Raw genomic sequence first — 23608 nt, forward strand, 5'->3', positions numbered from 1 at the left:
AACCACAGTACCCTTGTAGAGTACTGAGTGAGGGCTGGAGATGGAACTCAGTAAGCAGCTTCACTTTTCATGTTCAAAGCCCTGGGTCTGGTCTCTATTCCAAAGAAAAGAGCACGCAGAATGAATTATTGGTAAGACTAGACTTTTAGTAGAAAATAAAGTAAGTCTGTGGCTATTTAAATTCATATCTCTGGTAATGTAGACTCCCAAAACAGTGGGAAAAAGCAAAGGCACTTGGTTTATTATTTCCTCCTGGTTCTGCGTCTTGCTTTGGGTAAACTAAGCTAGATGATTCTCTCAACATGGCTACTTCATACAGCTATGGTGAGGTGGTAACTTGGCATTGCTCTATGTCCACAGACTTCCTGCCTTAGGCTACCTGTTTAACTTGGCAGATGGTACCTGTTCTGTGCTCACCTGCCAAGCATAGCTTCATTGCATTCATATATAGCGCATGATTTCATTATATTATCTGGCTGCCTTAGAGCATGGCCAATATACTCTGAGAAAAACACTAAAAATAGACATTTAAAAAAACCCGAATGATGCTTAGGTTTGGAAGAAATCTGAAAAGGATAAAACACTAATTATTGATAGAAAAAATATCAAATTTGGCATACTAAAACAAACCTTCACATAAAAATTTTGGAAGATACTATAAAATATTTCTTATTGTCCTTTATAATGCAAAATCACTCCATTTATTTCCTGGTTTTTCCTTTCAAACCAGTCAGCGTTCTGACCTAATGAGAGAGTGGTCTTTAGTTTAGTTTTGCTGGATTCTACCAACAAAATTGTTATATACTAAGAGAATGAACGAAACTTTAAAGTGAAAATAAATTTTGATTTATAATCCTTTCCTAAAGCAGTCTAAGTCTCACCCAGCCATTTATCAGATACAGCTTCCAGCCCATAATCCCACAGTCTGAATCAAGTTTAAGCTGAGATGAGCCTGCTGGTTGCTGCTTATTAGGAACAGTTTCTTTGGGGAGATTCTTTTCAGCTTAAGGCTTGAGAACTAAAAACAATGAAGTATTTCTCCTTCATAAACTTAATTTACTATACTGCCAGCACATACCATCAGCAGACCTGCTGTGGATGTTTGTTTCAGATGCAATACCAGGCCACCGACTGGCCCATGTGTGGTCGTTTGCTAGTACTTTTCTACTTATACAAAACATTATAGCACCTTTCTTAAGTCCTCATTCCCCTGATGCTGCTGAACCGTCTCTTTAACTATCTTGAGGCCTGAGATGGCTTCAATAAACCAATGACATACGCAAAATTTTGTTCCTGAAATTTCCAGAAACAAAAATTAATTTTGTTGCCAATTTCTGAAATTAAAACAAGGCACAGCGACTATTCTTCTGTGATTGTACAAACATCTAAATGTTGGTTGAGAACAGCTAGGTGGTTCTCAGCCCCATCTCCCAAGGCCTTTTTTTTTTTTTTTTATAAGATATTATGAAGTTGCTTTTTTTTTTTACTTTTTTTTTTTTTACTTTTTTTTATTAACTTGAGTATTTCTTATATACATTTCCAGTGTTATTCCCTTTCCCGGTTTCCGGGCAAACATCCTCCTCCCCCTTCCCCTTCCTTATGGGTGTTCCCCTCCCCACCATCCCCCCATTGCCACCCTCCCCCAACAGTCTAGTTCAGTGGGGGTTCAGTCATAGCAGGACCCATGGCTTCCCCTTCCACTGGTGCTCTTACTAGGATATTCATTGCTACCTATAAGGTCAGAGTCCAAGGTCAGTCCATGTATAGTCTTTAGGTAGTGGCTTAGTCCCTGGAAGCTCTGGTTGCTTGGTATTGTTGTACATATGGGGTCTCGAGTCCCTTCAAGCTCTTCCAGTTCTTTCTCTGATTCCTTCAATAGGGGTCCTATTCTCAGTTCAGTGGTTTGCTGCTGGCATTCACCTCTGTATTTGCTGTATTCTGGCTGTGTCTCTCAGGAGAGATCTACATCCGGCTCCTGTCAGCCTGCACTTCTTTCCTTCATGCATCTTGTCTAATAGGGTGGCTGTATATGTATGGGCCACATGTGAGGCAGGCTCTGAAGGTGTTCCTTCTGTGTCTGTTTTAATCTTTGCCTCTCTATTCCCTGCCAAGGGTATTCTTGTTCCCCTTTTAAAGAAGGACTGAAGCATTCACATTTTGATCATCCATCTTGAGTTTCATTTGTTCTAGGCATTTAGGGTAGATAATTCAAGCATTTGGGCTAATAGCCACTTATCAATGAGTGCATACCATGCGTGTCTTTCTGTGATTGGGTTAGCTCACTCAGGATGATATTTTCCAGTTCCAACCATTTGCCTAGGAATTTCATAAAGTCATTGTTTTTGATAGCTGAGTAATATTCCATTGTGTAGATGTACCATATTTTCTGTATCCATTCCTCTGTTGAAGGTCATCTGGGTTCTTTCCAGCTTCTGGCTATTATAAATAAGGCTGCGATGAACATAGTAGAGCACGTGTCTTTTTTATATGTTGGGGCATCTTTTGGGTATATGCCCAAGAGAGGTAGAGCTGGCTCCTCAGGCAGTTCAATGTCAAATTTCCTGACGAACCTCCAGACTGATTTCCAGAATGGTTGTATCAGTCTGCAACCCCACCAACAATGGAGGAGTGTTTCTCTTTCTCCGCGTACTCGCCAGCATCTGCTGTCACCTGAGTTTTTGATCTTAGCCATTCTCACTGGTGTGAGGTGAAATCTCAGGGTTGTTTTGATTTGCATTTCCCTTATGACTAAAGATGTTGAACATTTCTTTAGGTGTTTCTCAGCTATTCGGCATTCCTCAGCTGTGAATTCTTTGTTTAGCTCTTAGCCCCATTTTTTAATAGGGTTATTTGTCTCCCTGCGGTCTAACTTCTTGAGTTCTTTGTATATTTTGGATATAAGGCCTCTATCTGTTGTAGGATTGGTAAAGATCTTTTCCCAATCTGTTGGTTGCTGTTTTGTCCTAACCACAGTGTCCTTTGTCTTACAGAAGCTTAACAGTTTTATGAGATTCCATTTGTCGATTCTTGATCTTAGAGCATAAGCCATTGGTGTTTTGTTCAGGAAATTTTCTCCAGTGCCCATATGTTCCAGATGCTTCCCTATTGTTTCTTCTATTACTTTGAGTGTGTCTGGTTTGATGTGGAGGTCCTTGATCCATTTGGACTTAAGCTTTCTACAGGGTGATAAGCATGGATCGATCTGCATTCTTCTACATGTTGACCTCCAGTTGAACCAGCACCATTTGCTGAAAATGCTATCTTTTTTCCATTGGATGCTTTTGGCTCCTTATCAAAAATCAAGTGACCATAGGTTTGTGGGTTCATTTCTGGGTCTTCAATTCTATTCCATTGGTCTATCTGTCTGTCTCTGTAAAAATACCATGCAGTTTTTATCACTATTGCTCTGTAATACTGCTTGAGTTCAGGGATAGTGATTCCCCCTGAAGTCCTTTTATTGTTGAGGATAGTTTTAGCTATCCTGTGTTTTTTGTTATTCCAGATGAATTTGCAAATTGTTCTGTCTAACTCTTTGAAGAATTGGATTGGTATTTTGATGGGAATTGCATTGAATCTGTAGATCGCTTTTGGTAAAATGACCATTTTTACTATATTAATCCTGCAATTCCATGAGCATGGGAGATCTTTCCATCTTCTGAGGTCTTCTTCAATTTCTTTCTTCAGTGTCTTGAAGTTCTTATTGTACAAATCTTTTACTTGCTTGGTTAAAGTCACACCGAGGTACTTTATATTATTTGGGTCTATTATGAAGGGTGTCGTTTCCCTAATTTCTTTCTCAGTCTGTTTCTCTTTTGTGTAGAGGTAGGCTACTGATTTATTTGAATTAATTTTATACCCAGCCACTTTGCTGAAGTTGTTTATCAGCTTTAGTAGTTCTCTGGTGGAACTTTTGGGATCACTTAAATATACTATCATGTCATCTGCAAATAGTGATATTTTGACTTCTTCTTTTCCGATCTGTATCCCCTTGAACTCCTTTTATTGTCTGATTGCTCTGGCTAGAACTTCAAGAACTATATTCAATAAGTAGCGAGAGAGTGGGCAGCCTTGTCTAGTCCCTGATTTTAGGGACTCCCTTTATATGTTACTTGACCTTTTTCCCTTACTGCTTTTAATATTCTTTCTTTATTTTGTGCGTTTGGTGTTTTGACAATTATGTGACGGGAGGTGTTTCTTTACTGGTCCAATCTATTTGGAGTTCTGTAGGCTTCTTGTATGCCTATGGGTCTCTCTTCTTTTAGGTTAGGGAAGTTTTCTTCTATGATTTTGTTGAAGATATTTACTTTTCCTTTGAGCTGGGAGTCTTCCCTCTCTTCTATACCTATTATCCTTAGGTTTGATCTTCTCATTGTGTCCTGGATTTCCTGTATGTTTGGACCAGTAGTTTTTTCTGCTTTACATTATCTTTGACAGTTGAGTCAATGATTTCTATGGAATCTTCTGCTCCTGAGATTCTCTCTTCCATCTCTTGTATTCTGTTGGTGAAGCTTGTATCCACAGCTCCTTGTCTCTTCTTTTGGTTTTCTATATCCAGGGTTGTTTCCATGTGTTCTTTCTTGATTGCTTCTATTTCCATTTTCAATTCCTTCAACTGTTTGATTGTGTTTTCCTGGAATTCTTTCAGGGATTTTTGCAATTCCTCTCTGTAGGCTTATACTTGTTTATTAATGTTTTCCTGTGTTTCTCTAAGAGAGTTCTTCACGTCTTTCTTGAAGTCCTCCAGCATCATGATCAAATATGATTTTGAAACTAGATCTTGCTTTTCTGTTGTGTTTGGATATTCCATGTTTGTTTTGATGGGAGAATTGGGCTCCGATGATGCCATGTAGTCTTGGTTTCCGTTGCTTGGGTTCCTGCGCTTGCCTCTCGCCATCAGATTATCTCTAGTGTTACCTTGTTCTGCTATTTCTGACAGTGGCTAGACTGTCCTATAAGCCTGTGTGTCAGGAGTGCTGTAGACCTGTTTTCCTGTTTTCTTTCATCCAGTTATGGGGACAGAGTGTTCTGCTTTCGGGCGTGTAGTTTTTCCTCTCTACAGGCCTTCAGCTGTTCCTGTGGGCCTGTGTCTTGAGTTCACCAGGCAGGTCACTTGCAGCAGAAAAGTTGGTCTTATCTGTGGTCCTGAGGCTCAAGTTCACTTGCAGGGTGCGGCCCAGGAGCTCTCTCTGGCGGCAGCAACCAGGAAGATCTGCGCTGCCATTTCCCGGAGCTTCCGTGTACCAGGGTTCCAGATGGCGTTTGGTGTTTTCCTCTGGCGTCCGATATGTGTGCAGAGTGCAATCTCTTCTGGTTTCCCAGGCGTGTCTGCCTCTCTGAAGGTTTAGCTCTCCCTCCCATGGGATTTGGGTGCAGAGAACTGTTTATCTGGTAGATCCCTTCAGGTTCTGGCTGTGTCTCAGATGCAGCGGTCCTGCTGCTCTTGGGCCCTCCTCCACGGGAACCCAGAGGCCTTATACAGTTTCCTCTTGGGCCAGGGATGTGGGCAGGGGTGGGCAGTGTTGGTGGTCTCTTCTGCTCTGCAGCCTCAGGAGTGCCCACCTTTCCAGGCGGTGAGGTCTCTCTCCCACGGGGTCTGGGAGCAGAGAGCTGCTGCGGGCCGGGATCCGCGGGTTTGGGACTCCGGGTAAACACAGGAAGTGCCCGGTCCTAGAGGAATTCTGCCTCTGTGTGTCCCGAGTTCACCAGGCAGGTCTCTTGCAGCAGAAAAGTTGGTCTTACCTGTGGTCCCGAGACTCAAGTTCGCTCGCGGGGTGCTGCCCACGAGCTCTCTGCGGCGGCAGCAACCAGGAAGCTCCCAAGGTTTTTATGGTTAGATAGAGACTGGGTTCTGGCTTCAACACAAAGCTTTCTTCATGAGTATGACAACAATCATGGCTAGCATCCAGATATCTTCTCAGCTATTCTGACTTCCACAAGACCTCATCATATAACCTGTAGATCTCTCAGTTTGGTATCTTTGTTTACCTGTGTGCCTCTGGAAGCCCCTGGGTGGATATTGTACCAGGCACTACTCTTTACCACTGTCAAAAATCCATCTATATAGGAGGAAAGAAATTCTTCCTCTGAAAAGAAGGATGTGAAAGGTCATGGGAACACTTTAGAAATCACACTGAAATTTCCAAATGTAAAAGTTAAACATAATACCAATGGTAAAACATCCTTCCAAACTCTATCCTTATATATCAGAAAGCAAGTTTGTAGTTACTGGAAAAACAAGTATTAGGAAATTTAATTTTGAAATAATTTTGTAAATGTCTATTGTGGAAACACACAATGAACAATAGATAATTATTAGCAATAACTTACAAAAGCCAGAATGAGCTTCACTTTTTTCACCATAAAGGAATATGCATGGTGAAGGAGATACATATATCTAATCTTCCTTAAATATCATACAGTGCATACATAATTTAAAAAGGGCATGTGTTTCTTTATTTATAACTTTATATTCAATTTGGTTGTTAAATTTTGAAAACTGGACATTTATTTCACTAATTTATAAGAAAATTTTGATGCTTCTTCCAACAATAAATGTTCACTTATAATAAAAAGCAGCGCAGTATACCTGCAGCCTGTGTCATCAATGAGAATAAGATGTTCATACTGCATGTATCGCACATATTTTAAACTAATTGTATTCAGAATTTCATTTAAGATATAGGGTATGTGATATACTTCAAGATAATGCTCTTACATGCAATATTAGAGGAAAATGTGTTTTTTTGCAACCTGTAGACAAGGATCAATAAATAAGAACTAAGGATTTCACCTCTCTTCCAGAGGACCTGGGCTTGAATCCCATCATCTGCATCATAAAACACAGCCTTCTACAGCTCCAACTCTAGGGGATCCAATGCTCCTCCTTTCTGGATTCCTGGGGTTCCAGGTACCCAGTTGGTACACATATATACATCCAATCCAAATATACATCACATGAAACATTTTATTTTACACTAATGTAATAAATAAAATAACATTAAACTATGTTATTTTTACGTCTCATCTTACAAAATTTTATAAATACATTGAAATGTAAATAAATGTGTCTTCATGAATTGCAGTTCTTCACTGTGAAGAGGGAAAGAGCACCTTGGAGAAACCCCTAAGTGATAATCATGCTTTGTTTCTTACATGATGCTGATGAAGCAGCTACATTCGCTCAAGGGAAATGAAACGTACTTTAGCTTTAGGGTTTGTGAATAATTTTGTACATATAAAAATAAGAACGTACTCCAAGAGTATATAAATATGCTATGCCAAACATAAATTCTGTGGGAATATAAAATCCCAAAGTAGTAAAATCATAATGTACTCAGAGCTTAAACAAGTGAATATTTTCATTATAGTCATGTTCCGAAGATTATTCAAATGTTTGTGTATTCTGAGAGTCACATCAGGTTCTCAACTCATCGTTTTTAATTGTGGTATATAGTAATTTTAAAAAATAACCTGTGTTGATGTAAAACATGTAAATAATAGAATTATTCAAATGTACTTCTGTACAGCTCAAATCACTTGACATTCCATCATAAACCTATGCTGTGTTGCCCCTGACTGTGCTTGTGTACTCTTAAAGAGGCTTTTGTAAAGTTAAGGACAATTGTACTATTTCTGAATTCTTGCTGCCAGAATTTCCCCATTTAGAATAAAACATTGTAGAATAAGCTGCTTTCACTAACGGCCCATTGCTCAAGTATGTGCATGTCCCTGAGCATCTCCATTTACTCATGTTCTGTATCTTATCACGATTCCTGCAATAACATCAGACATAAGCCCCTGAGCTGGTTGTAAGGTGTGCTTGTAATAAATCTGCATAACAGATGAAAAGCAGAGCTCTTCTGACTCTGATCAGCTAACTCTCTGGCCTCTACCTGGAGCCCCCATTCCTTGTTCTTCTTCTAATGTTAAAATGAGCTAGGTTTTTAGAACTTGTATCTTTAGCTACCTACTACTGTGATGATGTGACGATGTAATGTTCAGTGAACTAAGTATGCTGTTATAGACTTGGGCCTGCAATATCTTGTAAGCCATTAGTGTTAGCTTCAATTCACATAGTGAGAACTGGTAAGAAAGAAGAACAGTTTAAAAACATAATCACTTCTGCTGACCTGTGCCTTCAGGCTAATTTGAGATATTTAAGGTTTATGAAGACTTAAAGCATTTTTTACTACATGTAATTTTCAGATCTGTTGCTAACTTAACATCAAAGTTGGGCAGTGAATAGTTTTCATGTAGTCAGTGTGTTGTACAGAAATCTAGAAAAGACTCAGATGGGTATCTTGAGTCATATAAGAATACCAAATCGTAACATTGTTTGAGATTAACCACCCTGGCCTTCTTTTATAAAATCTAGTTCTAGCCTTGAGAATCACTGTACCTTTAGAAGACCATAATATATTATTATTGTGATTATTTTAAATTTAATTATATGTATCTGTGGGGGAGGTTGGGCATATGAGAGAACATCTATTCTAATATTTTGGACTTGAAGCTCATATTCTAATTTGGCCTGGTTCCTAAATCATCTCTCAAATTTTCTGAGTCCATCATGAATGTCTAATGTAGGTAGAAATATGGATACTCACCCACAGTTTACATCAGGAATCATTACCACTGCTGTTACTAGTCTCTGCTTTTATATGACTGGGAACTCTGCATACAACACACCATACTGTAGCTCATTTGGGCTAGATTTCTTCTACAATGATCAACATTTTCAGTTATAGGAGGGTTTATTCACTGATTCCTATTGTTTCTGATTAGACTGTTAACAATACAAGGGCCAAACCCATTGTATCACTGTTTTTTTTTCTTTTGTTTTGGTTTTTGGTTTTTGGGTTTTGGTTTTTTTTGGGGGGGGGGGTGTTAATACAACTTTCTTTCCATACATCATTGATGTATCTGTGTTTAGAATCTAATTATCCAGAAACCTGTTCTGCAGGAAACACCACAGTATTTGTATAGGTTTTTTTCATCTCATGTCCAAGCAATAACTGTTGTTTTTTTAGCAAAGTCTCAATTGTTCGATTTTACCAATGAGGACTTGGGAGCCAAATGCTGGGATGAAAACCTGCTAACTTAGAGAGGCAGAGAAAGCACCCAGCTGACCTTCCTCCTCAGCCACTCTCTCAAAGGAGAAAAAACAGCTTTCTTTCTCTAGGCTATCTTAAAACCCTTCAAACGGAATGTTCCTCCCTTCTACTTCCTGTACAACTTTATGTGTCCTCCTGGCTTCCTCTTACTCTGTTTTTTCTTCTGTTCATTCCCTGTCAACTGGTTGCTTGCTGCATTTCTTGAGCTATGGTTGACTTTATTTAATCCCATTTACAATAAACAGAAAGCTCTTGGATTAAAGGTAAGGACTAGTGTGGAGCCAAACCACAACTGAAAATAGATGTTTACAGTAAATAACACAATCTTGACTTTCACCTTGAGATCAGATATCCTGAAACAAATAACAGTGATAGCTTTATGATTTGAGAACCACTTGACATAAAATGTAGCCATCACTATCTATCTATAATGGTTGTACCATTGAAGGAATATTAGAAGTATATGTGAAATTTTAAAATGTTCAGTCTGGGTATCACAAGCACATGGTCCCTATGGTTGGGAAGGTAAGGAGGAGAGATAACCTGAGAACAGGAAATATGAAGAGTCTTGGTTTCAATGACAACAGTGACAATGGCCCTGAAAAGTATCAAGAAGCGATATCATCTGAAAACAGAAACTATATTCCACTCATAGAGAAAAATACAATTAAACCCACCAATCCCCCTTTCTATTTTCTTCTGAGCTCATGAATGGGAAGGAGTACTACTTAATAATTGTGAATTCTTTAATCCAATAGGTATTTTCAGCTGGATGCAGAAAGATAATAGCTCTAATTTCATAAGCACCGTGGCACCTCTTACTCTATCAATGAACTGTAACTAAGCACTATCACCAGAGAACCAGGCAGAGGCTTATAGCCTAATACTTACCCTCAGGGTTGATTTGCCATCACTGTCTATCTGGTATAGCAGCTTCTATTTTGTGTAAGTCACAGCTAAAATTTGGTGTTAGGACCTAGATAAAATATTAACACCCAGACGGAATGTTAAGGCACAGGTATAATGTTAAAGACCAAGATAGAATGAGCAGGTCTGGGTAACAGTTACCTGGATAGCATTACATAATAAGGATTCCCTCTTATATGTTTCTGCTGTTCCTAGAAAACTTTCTAATGCCAAGAGTGATTACACCTTCTTTGCCCTTGGAAGCCAATTACAATAGAACTCAGTAGCACTGTTTTGCATAGTTAACCATGTAATAGGACTCCCTCCCGTGTCTGTGGATAAGCTGTTATGGTATAAACTGCCCCTAGGATGGACCCCAACAAAAGAGAGACACCTGCACCAATATAATAAATATTTGGAATCAGACTTGCATTTTGAGAAGTGGTAAAGTTTAAGTTCCCAAGACATCCCTAGGACCTGACATTCTTCTTGGTAGAGAGAGACATTTACATGGGTAACTGACATCCTAGTTGGCAAGTTAAGACAGGAATATTAGGCAAAGCAAATCCCCTGCCACAGTTGAATACACGAACCAATGGAAGCAGGATAAATGTATAACAAAGGCATGTTCCTAAGGAAACCCCTCTATCCCTAAATCCTAATTTGTGGAATAAATTAACATACATGTTTATAGATCTTGATATTTAAAACTCTGTAAGATCATAGTTTAGTTCCTGAATTTGGACCATGGGCATGGTCAATCAGTCCTGGGAAGCATGCTTAATAAACTATTCTATTCTGTTGATGTTTGTGTGGTTTGTAATGCAATCCCTAGACCACAGCACTTGGCTTAGTGGTACAATCTCAGCAACTGGAGAGTTTGGAACAGAGAGAATAGAAATACATAGCCAGACTGAGCAGCCAAAAAGAACCTGAGACAATAAGTAACTCATGTCTCCATCTTCTAAATAAATAGTTCTTCATGTGGATCAAAGTTGATGAGTTAAGATATAGAATGCAATAAAAAGATAAATATTAATTTCAAATGAAGCTCATACTTATATCCTTCTTATAGGGAAATGCTTTCCCTTTAAACAGTTCAGTATCATTTCACCATTATTAGTGTTTCTTTTTCTTTTTTTTTCCATCTTAATTAAATTGGGTATTTCCTATTTACATTTCAAATGTTATTCCCTTTCCTGATTTCCAGGTCAACATGCGCCTAACTCTTCCCCCTCCCTTTCTATATAGGTGTTTCCCTCCACATCCTCCCCCCATTATAACCCTCTCCCCAAGAATCCCATTCACTGGGGATCCAGCCTTGGCAGGAACAATGGCTTCCACTTCCACTGGTACCCTTACTAGGCTATTCATTGCTATGTATGCAGTTGGAGCCCAGGGTCAGTCCATGTATAGACTTGGGTAGTGGCTTAGTCCCTGGAAGCTCTGGTTGGTTGGCATTGTTGTTTATATGGGGTTTCAAGCCCCTTCAGCTCTTTCAGTCCTTTCTCTGATTCCTTCAATGGGGGTCCAGTTCTCAGTTCAGTGGTTTGCTGCTGATATTCGCCTATATATTTGACATGTTCTGGCTGTGTTGCTCAAGAGAGATCTACACCCGGTTCCTGTCAGCCTGCACTTCTTTGCTTCATCCATCTTATCTAGTTTGGTGGCTGTATATGTATGGGCCACATGTGGGGAAGGCTCTGAATGGGTGTTCCTTCAGACTCTGTTCTAAACTTTATCTCCCTATCCCCTCCTAAGGGTATTCTTGTTCCCCTTTTAAAGGAGGAGTGAAGCATCTGCATTTTGGTCATCCTTCTTGAGTTTCATGAGTTTTGTGACTCTAGGGTAATGCGAGCATTTGGGCTAATAGCCACTTATCAATTAGTGCATACCATGTGTGTTTTTCTGTGATTGGGTTACCTCACTCAGGATGATATTTTCCAGTTCCATCCATTTGCCTATGAATTTCATAAAGTCATTGTTTTTGATAGCTGAGTAATATTCCATTGTGTAGATGTACCACATTTTCTGTATCCATTCCTCTGTTGAAGGGCATCTGGGTTCTTTCCAGGTTCTGGCTATTATAAATAAGGCTGCTATGAACATAGTGGAACATGTGTCTTTGTTATATGTTGGGGCATCTTTTGGCTATATGCCCAAGAGAGGTATAGCTCGGTCCTCAGGAAGTGGAATGTCCACTTTCTGAGGAACCTCCAAAGTTATTTCCAGAATGGCCATACCAGTCTGCAATCCCACCAAAAATGGAGGAGTATTCCACTTTCTCCACATCTTCGCCAGCATCTGCTGTCACCACAGGTTTTTATCTTAGACATTCTGACTGGTGGGAGGTAGAATATTAAGGTTGTTTTGACTTGCATTTCCCTTATGACTAAAGATGTTAAACATTTCTTTATTTGCTTCTACGCCATTCAATATTCCTCAGCTGTGAATTCTTTGTTTAGCTCTTAACCCCACTTCTTCATAGGGTTAGCTCTCCCTCCCACCAGTATTGGGTGCAGGGAGCTGTTTGAACAGGTCAGTTTAGATCCTGTTGCAGTCTGGACCACCGGGCTCCTGCAGCTTGACTGCCCCTATCTTCCTGTGCCCAGAGGCCGTATTGTGCCAGTTTCCTCTTGTGCCAGGGATGTGGGCAAAGGTGGGTAGAAGTGGCTGTCTCTCCTGCCCTGCAGTCTCAGGATTGCCCACACGTCTGGGCGATCAGCTCTCTCTCCCATGGGGTTTGGGAGCAGGGAGCTGTGCACCAAGATCAGTGAGGTCCGGGCGCCAGGTAGAAACCAGAAGTGTCCAGTCTCCTAGGAATTTTGCCTTTGTGTGTCCTAAGTCCACCAGGCAAGTCACTTGGAGCAGAAAAATTGGTCTTACCTCTGGTCTCAGGCCTGAAGTCCTCCTTGGGGCTGGGTTGCATCTCTCTGTGAGGGCAGCAACCAGAAGTGCCTGCCCCTCCTTCTCCTGGGTCCTTGTGTGCAGGGCTCCCAGATGGTGCTATGCATTTACCTCTAGAATCAGAAATGTGGGTAGAGAGTAGTCTCCTCTGGTTTCCCAGGCGTGTCTGCCCTCTGAAAGTCTAGCTCTCTCTCCCACAGGATTTCGGTGCAGGGAGCTGTTTGACCCAGTCTGTTCAAATTCGGTGCAGTCTGCACCACAGGGCTCCTGCAGCTTGACTGCCCCTAGTGTTTATTTAATTAGGAAAATATCAATAGATGATACAAACCCAGCCAAAATATGCAAGTATTTGTTAATTCTGAGATCAGTTCCACAATTCTGAGCCAAATTTGAAGCAGCTTTAATTAATTACTGGCCTGGTAAAAAAGGATTGTGGCCAGGTCCACTTCTAGCTTCCCAGGAGATATCCATGTGTCTTGACTTGCAGTAGCTTAAAAAGTCAAAACCCACCATTCATTATATTTCCCATTAGGTCCAATCATGGGCAAGCATACATCTAGACATATTTCTTGCCCTAATATTCCCGCCTGCATCTGGTCAAGCACATCCAGTGCAGATGGTTCAAATAAACTTCTTCAGGGAGGAAATCATGTGGCTTGTTATTTTCCAAGAAGTACAACTCACGGCACTCCAGTTAGTTACCTTGTCCTTGGCAAGGTGGAGCTTACAGGTTAAATTTGGCTCTTGTAGGTACCTTCATTCATTTACTAATAAAAAAAATATACAGCAATATTGCCAAGACTTTATAGAAATAAATTTATTACCCATAGTTATATTCTTCATTGTACCTTTCCTGATGTTGTCTCAAATATTGCTGTCACCAATCCTTAAATTCTCAGTGAGGGCACAACTATCAACAGTAATGAGCTACTTGAAGTGCCTAGCTTACAGCTGAGACTGGATTCATGTTAGTGTCAAGTATTATATAGACCATTACTATTTATACTGAGCTAGAAGTCTCATAAAATACTGCTTTTGAAAAATGTGAATCTCAACGACTTATTATAGTTTTTAAAAAAGAATTAATTCATTAATATCTGATAATTTTATGCATGTTTTGAGCATATTTATCTCTATCTCCTCCCTCTTTCTAGATTTATTGCCCCTGCCTGTCCACTCAATTTTGTCACTTCCCTTTTTATTTAAACCCATTAAGAACAATTTGTTTACTCAAATATTCTTGAAGTTTTTACTTTCCACTGGAGTATAGCTAACTTACCACTCGAGGTAAGATTTTATGTTCAACTCAATTTTGTCCACTCAATTTTGTCACTTCCCTTTTTATTTAAACCCATTAAGAACAATTTGTTTACTCAAATATTCTTGAAGTTTTTACTTTCCACTGGAGTATAGCTAACTTACCACTCGAGGTAAGATTTTATGTTCAACTCAATTTTGTCCACTCAATTTTGTCACTTCCCTTTTTATTTAAACCCATTAAGAACAATTTGTTTACTCAAATATTCTTGAAGTTTTTACTTTCCACTGGAGTATAGCTAACTTACCACTCGAGGTAAGATTTTATGTTCAACTCTCCTTATCATGTTAGGATTTGGTCTGTCTTACGTTTCTACTGTTCTTAGGCACAATTTCAAAATTAGGATGACTTCATGTGTACGCCTTCCGTATTGTATCCACAAGACATTGTTTTTTTATAATCATCCACTGCCTCTGTCTCTTAGACTCATTATTTGCTGTCTTCTCAAAGATCTGAGTCTTGAGAGTATAGACAGATAGACAGATTCTACTTAGGGCCAAACATTCCGTAGTTACTTATTTTCTTTCCTTTGATGAGTTGGTGGTCTCTATGTTAATCACCTACTCTCTTTTACAAATACAATCTTCCTAAATGAGAAAGGATTAATATACCTATTAAGCTATTAGTATAATGATAAGTTGCTATTTTATATAGACATATTAAAATTCTGTAAGCCGATGATTGATTCACTCATCACTTTAAATTCACAGGCATCATTTTGTTATCCTCAATACCTACAGCTTGGCTAACATATGACTATTAGTACTAATAACATTTTCCTGGAATAAAACAGATTCACTTCTATCAGTGAAAGAATTCCACAGACAGAAAGACTTGTCAAATGCACTTCACTAAAATTAAAAGAATGAAAGGGTTCACAGTGTATATAGTATGTACTCAAGAGAATTTTGTTTCTCTGTCTCTAATTTCCATTTCTTCTTTCCTAAGTCTGACATTACAGTTTCAGTAGAAGATAGGTTTAATCATAAAGGAAACAAAATATATTTCTTGTCTGTCCAGAGGTACTGAGACCCACAAAGTGCCTTCAATTTAGAATGCATGTTCTCCATATTGCAAGGTTATCCCTTTGCCTTTGAGTTTAAGTCACTTGTATGATTAAATTATAAATACTTGTTTGGTTTTGGTCTACCATTTACAAGTATCTCGGCTTCTTGTAACATCATAGAAGGCTTGAATTCATAGACAGAATAAGATTTTCCTAGTTTAGCAAGGACACATATTTTTTTATTTTTTTTATTTTTTTTTATTAACTTGAGTGTTTCTTATATATATATATCGAGTGTGATTCCCTTTCCCGGTTTCCGGGCAAACATTCCCCTCCCCCCTCCCCTTTCTTATCGGTGTTCCCCTCCCCATCCTCCCCCCATTGCCACCCTCCCCCCAACAATCTAGTTCACTGGGGGTTCAGTCTTAGCAGGACCCAGGGCTTCCCCTTCCACTGGTGCTCTTACTAGGATATTCATTGCTACCTATGAGGTCAGAGTCCAAGGTCAGTCCATGTATAGTCTCTGGGTAGTGGCTTAGTCCCTGGAAGCTCTGGTTGCTTGGCATTGTTGTACATATGGGGTCTCGAGCCCCTTCAAGCTCTTCCAGTTCTTTCTCTGATTCCTTCAACGGGGGTCCTATTCTCAGTTCAGTTGGATGCTGCTGGCATTCACCTCTGTATTTGCTGTATTCTGGCTGTGCCTCTCAGGAGCGATCTACATCCGGCTCCTGTCAGTCTGCACTTCTTTGCTTCAGCCATCTTGTCTAATTGGATGTCTGTATGTGCATGGGCCACATGTGGGGCAGTCTCTGAATGGGTGTTCCTTCTGTGTCTGTTTTAATCTTTGCCTCTCTATTCCCTGCCAAGGGTATTCTTGTTCCCCTTTTAAAGAAGGAGTGAAGCATTCACATTTTGATCATCCGTCTTGTGGGAAACACATATCTTAATACAACCAAAGCTTCTGCATGAGCACAGCCTGTTTCCATCCTTCCTGCTCAATAGGTAGACTACCAAGATACATACTTAAAAGGATTGAACTATTTTTAGACAGTTTATTGCTTCAGATAAAAGTGAAAAATATTCATAATCCATTTATCAAATACAGATTCTTAACCTGTCCAACAAGATAGAAAGTATGCTTTCCGTGCACTGAGGCAGACTGAAGCTGAAGGACACACAATGTGGTGATTCGAGTAAGAATTCTCCCATAGCCTAATATATCTGAATACTTAGTTATCAGGGAATAGCACTGTTTGAAAGGATTGGGAGTTACAGCCTTGTTGGAGTGGTGTGGCCTTGTTGAAGGAAGTAAGCCATTGGGTTTGGACTTCAAAAACCCATGCCAAGTTCAAAGTCTCTCTTGGCTTATGAATCAGGATGTAGTTCTTAGCTACTGTGACAGTATCTGCCTGAATGCAAAAAGTTTCCTGCTATAGTGATAATGGAATAAACCTTTTTAACTCTAAGCAAGCACCCAATTCAATGCATTCTCTTCACAACAATAGAACAGTAATGAAGACACACAATGTTGTCTAATCTCTCCACTCACAGCACCACTCCAGATGTACACAATTGAGTTTTATAAGTAGATTGACTATTTTAATTCCCTAACGTGATGAATCAAAATTCTCCACACTATAGTTTTCTTTACTGGGAACTTCTTTGGTTTTTTTCACATTTCATACTGATCTTTTCCTGTGATATTTTTAATTTTATCATATACTAAAATTATGTTATTTAATTTTATATACTGTTATGCATTCTAAGAACAAGATCACAAATATATGAAAAAATAACTGCCATGTTTACAGTTGTCAATAAAATCCAATAAGAGTATACAATCTAGTAAACTCCCATGATTTGTGTGAGATAGGGTTTCATATGATCAAACCATTAGAGGAAAAATGTCAACACTTATTCTTTTGTAAGATGGCAGAGACATGAAGGTTGTAGGAGATATCTATGTTGGCATATTGCACATCGTCACTTAAATTATAATGTTCCGTTTTACCACATTATCACGCTATTGTTTTATGACATATAAAGATTAATAAAGGATATGGGCATGGCCATAAAGGCCTGCAGTTCAAGTCAATCAAGACATTAGGGAAGTTAATAGACTTACATATTACAAAGAGTGAGTACACAACCAGCTTGTGTAACACAGTGAGACAGTCTCTCTACATAAAAAGTAAAGAGGAGCTACCCTATGGCTCAACAGTAGAAAACTCAGCTTTCAAACTCAGTGTTTGCTACTAAGTACCACCCCTAAAACAAAAAGGTCAGTTACATAGCAAAGGTAGATGTAACATTGCAATATAGAATTATATAAAAAAATTGTCTCCGGGAGAGAAATAATAATTTAACATACAGTTTAGTCTGAAATTTACTTTTGAACTTAATCAAGGCTAAAATCATTAAGATTCAAAAATAAAAGTTAAGAAGATATAGTTGTGTACAAACATCTAAAGTATAAAATACAATCAGTTAAAATGCAGATCACCCCCAATCAGTTTCTTTCCAAGCTCAAAGAATAAACTCTCTATAACCAATTAATAGAAATAAAGAGTAGCTACATAATATTTCTAATGAAAAGAAAATGGTATTAAAAGTAATAAAGAACAAAATCATTGCAAAAAGTGGGTAATACCATTTTCTTTTAGCCACCCAACATCTCTGTCTCCTACAATCCTTCTTCGCCCTCTTCCACCATGATTCATTAGCATTAGTAGCAGAGGGTGTAACAAATTTCACATTTAGGACAGAGCATTCCACAAGCAATTATGCTTTGCACCTTTGTTAGTTGTTTGTCTCTCTGCTAGTATTTCTTGGGCCAATGACCAAGAGACACAATCTAGACACAGATTATTGACCCAAATAATTGGAGTGGCCCTTAAATTCATCACAAAGTCATTGGTTTATTCCATGACATTTGTGTCACTATTAATAATGCCAGTGGCCATGACTTGTTAGACTGGTCATTATTGTAGCTCACAGGGCTGAGATAATTACTTTTCTCTATGATAGTTTGCATAGCTCCTCCCAGGACTGTGGAAGCTAACAGGTATGGATTCAATTTCTATTTTGATGTCTCAATGTTCTAAGACTCATTGCCACCTTCAGCAATACGGTCTCATTTTCAAGTTCTTAAGGGTAGCAAAAAACAAATACATTAGCCTGTAATGATTCAGTATCTATGAGACCTCATTGACCCACAACTCCAAATATGTAACTCACCACTAGTAGTGTTTTCCAGGCACAGTGGAAAGTTGCACATAGGAACTCACAGTGGTTGTGACGGCATGTACAAGCTCCAGATGGATAAAATTCTAGTATGGAGAATAGAAGTAGGTTTCTAATTTCACCCCTAGATGAAAAAGAGTTGTTGGCAATCAATGACATTATCTCTAAAGACACACACATAACCACTATCTCCCTCTGACTTATACCTATCAAAAATGGAATGAGGCAACTACTTCCCCTGTTTCCTACAGACTATCTTCATCATTTCTACTTATCCCATTGATTTTGTCTTTGGCCATTCATTCTTTAGAAATTCTCACATTCATATTCACAGACCACTGGTCTTTTTAATTAGAACTGAAGCCGTATGTTAGTTTTATATATTACTGATTCCCCAGGAAAAATGAGAATACTGAAAGAATCATATTGACAGTGATAAAATTATGTTAGAACATCTGCCTTACTATAAATTATATTGTATTTGTTTCCTGACAAAAGGTATTGTTAGAAAACATCCAACTGTGTTTCTCATAGACTGAAACAAATCTGCTGCTAAAGCATAGAAGAACAAACTGTGCTCATCAAGCATGAGTGATGCCATCTGTAAAATGAAAATCATCTCTACATTCATGTTGAAATCAATGAAATCAGCAGAAGAATTAATTATCACTTTACCCTCTTGGAAAGCTTAAACCGATGTCTCTATGTGCCCTAAAACAATTACATGTATTTTCCTGAGAGGAAAGAAATCTTTGCTTTAAAAATTAAGAATTTTGGAAATATACTTCAGGGATAATTTACTTCAGGGTAAATATTTTCCCTTTAATGCAAAAAATATAAATGATAGCGTGATTCATGTGAATCCTGCAGAACTCAACGGTATACATAAAAAGCAATCTCTGCTGTTGCTTAGTTTTCCCTGTCAATGTGATATAACCTAGAATCACCTGGGAGGGCAGAGACTTTCGGAGACTTTCAGATCAGTTTGGACTGTAGGTATGTGTATAGATAATTGTCTTTTAGTTAATGGATAGAAGATATGGCCCTTTATAGATAGCCCCTTTCAGTAGGTAAGGGATCCTAAATAATATAGGAGAGGAGAAAGTCCAGTAAAAGCAAGGAATTTATTTGTTCTCTCTCTGATATTTATTGTAGATTTGATTCTTTAAGCTCAACCTTGATTTCTCCAAAATAAGAGTATAACCTGAGACTATAAGCTAAATAAAGCCTCCCTATGGTGTGTTTTTACCAGAATATGGATCAGCAATAAGAATGTAATGACAAGGCAATTATCAATTCATCAAAGAAATGATAATCTTGATGTGACACAGATGAAGAAAAATAAAGTCTATTTATTAGAAAAGTATAGAAACCAAATATTCTGAACTTTAAGATGTAGATTTTAGAAGCACTTCACTTTTTATTGGGAAAAATCTCTATCAAATCTTAAATGTTTGTCACATTTTCATCATTATGTCATTTAAATCTTATGACCAAAAAAAAAAAAGAATATCTATTTAACTCCAAGATTAGTACCCATAGCAATTATGTTATGTTCACTCTAAAAATAATGATAATATTTTAATTAATGAACTATTAATTCACAACAAGTTTTCTCATATTTTATCAAGTTTAAATCTATCAATACCTTGTAGTGACTACATACCGTATGTGTTCTTTTGTGACTGGATTACCTCAATTAGGATGACATTTTCTATTCCACCCATTTGCCTGAAAATTTCATGAACTCATTGTTTTTAAAGCTGAGTAGTACTTCATTGCGTTATGTACCACATTTTATATATCCATTCCTCCACTAAGGAACATCTAGGTTGTTTCTAGATTCTGGCTATTATAAGGCTGCTATGAAAATAGTAGAGCATGTGTCCTTGTTACATGTTGGAGCATCTTTGGGGTGTATGCCTAGGAGTACATAGAACAGGTAGAATAATTTCCGATTTTCTGAGGAATAGCTAGAGAAGTTCCAAAGTGGTTGTACCAGCTTGCAATCCCACCAACAATGGAGGAGTTTTCCTCTTTCTCCACATTCTCACCAGCATCTGCTGTCACCAGAGGTTTTTATCTTAGCCCTTCTGACTGGTGTGAGGTAGAATCTCAGAGTTGTTTTGATTTGCATTTCTCTGATCATTATGTACTCAGTGATTAGCAGATATTAGCCCAAAAGGTTAGAAAACCCACTATACAACTCACAAACTATATGAATCTCAAGAAGAAGAAAGACCAAACTGTGTAAGCTTCAGTCCTATTTGGAAAGGGGAAGAAAATAATCACAAGGGGTAGAGGATAGAGATAGGAGGGGTAAAGAAAAGTGGGACAGGATTAGTTGTGGGAGGAGACAGGGGGAAATTATAGAGTTTCTGGAAACTAAATGGAGTTTTGTAGCAGTAGGGGATGAGGAACTGGGGGTAGCCATTAGAAAGTCCCAGATGCCAGGAAAGCAAGAGGTTCCCAGGACCCTATGGGGATGACATTAGCTGAGATACCAAACAGAGTAGAGATAGAACATGAAGAGACCACCTCCAGTAGATAGGCATTGCCCCCACTTGAGAGATGGGGCCACTCTCCCATCTCAAAATTTGTAACCCAGAATTATTCCTGTCTAAAGGAAACACAGGAACAAAATTGGAGCAGAGACCACCTTGGGATCCATCCTATCTGCAGACACCAAACTCTGACATTATTGTTAATGCCAAGAAGTGCTACCTAGTAGGACCCCAGTATGCATGTCCTTTGAGAGGCTCTGCCTACATCTAAGACATATATAGAAACTCATAGCCAATCAGGGACTAAACCTAGGGACCCCAATGGAAAAATTAGGGGAAAGACTGAAGGAGCTGAAGGAAGAACAACAATATCAACTAACTGGACCACCCAGAGCTCCTAGGGACTACACCACCAACTAAAGAGTATACATGGAGGGACCCATGGCTCCAACAGCTTATCTGGTATCAATTGGAGGGGAGGCCCTTGGTCCTGAGGAAGCTTGATGCTCCAGCATAAGGGAATGCAAGGGCAGTGAAGAGGGAGTGGGTGGGTGGGTGAGGTAGCAACCTCATAGAGGCAGAGGAAGGGTGATGGGATAGGAGTTCGTGAAGGGGTAACCAGGAATGGAGACAACATTTGAAATGTAAATAAATAAAATAACCAATCAAAAAAGAAAAAAGTTTCCAACTTTAAGCACTTTAAACACAAGCAATTATATTGGATTCTGAAGACCATGTGTCCATCAAACCAATGTTTCCAATTACTTGGGATAATAATTCTAAAATCCAGAGTTAATAGTCTGGGGACCCTATATCAAAGATGCAATCTACTCTTGTTCTTAAAAGAAAGTTAGACAGTATCAATATGCAAACATAGGTTTTTTGAAACAGAAGAATCTTTTTCAAAAATTAAAAATTCTATGCATGAGGAAGAAACTATAGAATAGCAAAACTGATCTCTCATGAAAATTTAATACATTCATGAATATATATGACATGAAAAACTTACCTGGAAGAGGAGCAAACTTGCCTTCAATAAGTACACACACACACACACACACACACACACACACACACACACACACACACACACACACACACACACACTGAGTTAAGAGTTATATTATAGCCTAAAAGAGGAAGCTGGCATTTGATAAGCATTCCCAAGAATAAAAGTAACTTTTATTCTTTTATTCACCAGATGTAATAGTTGTCTTGGAAGATTATTAGAGGATATGAATGCTCACCATTTCTAGATCTTTCTGAACACTGGCTAGCTGGTTCAGCTCAGCTGTTCTGGCTCAAACCTCTTCAAACAAGTGGGCTTCTCTTCAATTTTTCACTAAATTGTTCCCCTTGGAAAAACTGCTTCTGAATTCAACAAACTCAACTCCCTTAACTGCACAAACTGAAGAGAAGTCTACAAACTCAACTGCATTCAGCTGAAGTGCTTTGAAGTATAATCAACTGAACTCCACTGCACTGCCTGAACTCAACTGAACTCCACTCAGGCAAATCCCCTCCATTGCTGATTCTGTGCTGCTCTTAAGTAGCCTTTCCTGTGCTTATGATAGTTGGGCATATCCTAGGTCTGATTCATTCCCTTGAATCTTTCTCTGCTTCATCACATTTTTTGTCCCTCAATTAGACATGACTTAAACAGTCCTGTTTCCCTCTACAAACAAACTTTACTGTTATTATTTGGGATTACAGGTGGGCACTAAGGAAGTGTCTGTATTCCAGCTAGAGGGATTAAAGGTGTGTTTGTATTACAGGAAAAAAGATTAAAGATGTATATTAAGGGTATGTCTATATTCCAACTAAGAACTAAAAGTTGTGTCATTTCAGTCAGATCACACAGACCTAGAATGCCTCTGGATGCGATCACTTGCCAAAGCAGCCATGTTGCTGCATTAAAATTCCACTACACTCAGGAAAACAGGAAGGCATGATATTTGTGGCACAGCAGGCAGTGAAAAGTACCCTGATTCCTGGTCGAGATAGGTTGAATACCCAGGAGACCCTAAAAGGGACAACAGGTGCATTCCCAGTCTCCCAGAATAGCAGGGCCTCACGCAGAAACAGTGCAGAGGAAAATGACCAACAGCTGGGGGCAGCAAAAGCTATTCCCAGTCCCTGCCTGAGTTCTCTCCCCCTCACCAGAACCCATGTACCTAGTTGGGAGAGAGATTGCTGTGAAGAGCACCCTGGCACCAGCACCAAACAGATACTAATCTACAATAGCATAGAGGACTCAAAGTGTTGGGGTACAGGAATCACCTCACAAACTACACAAACCTAATCTCACACAGAAATGGTTTCTTGAATGCACATCCAAATACTGATCGATCAGGGCCTAAGTTCAGAATTTGGGCTGAGGCTATAACCCTGAACATTTCTCAGGACCAGCTTATAAGGAAACACACACACACACACACACACACACACACACACACACACACACACACACACACAATGTGTGCTCATGTGCAGGTGCAAGAAGTGCTCCCTGACAACTGCTCTGATTCAAGCTCCTTTGTCTAACTAGACAAAACAGTTCTAATTGACCTTTATTCTGATTGGTCCCAAGTGGAGCTTATAGTTGTCATAT

The sequence above is a fragment of the Rattus norvegicus genome, chromosome 2 (assembly GCF_021556685.1).
Source record: "Rattus norvegicus strain SHRSP/BbbUtx chromosome 2, alternate assembly SHRSP_T2T, whole genome shotgun sequence".
Classification (NCBI taxonomy): Eukaryota; Metazoa; Chordata; class Mammalia; order Rodentia; family Muridae; genus Rattus; species Rattus norvegicus.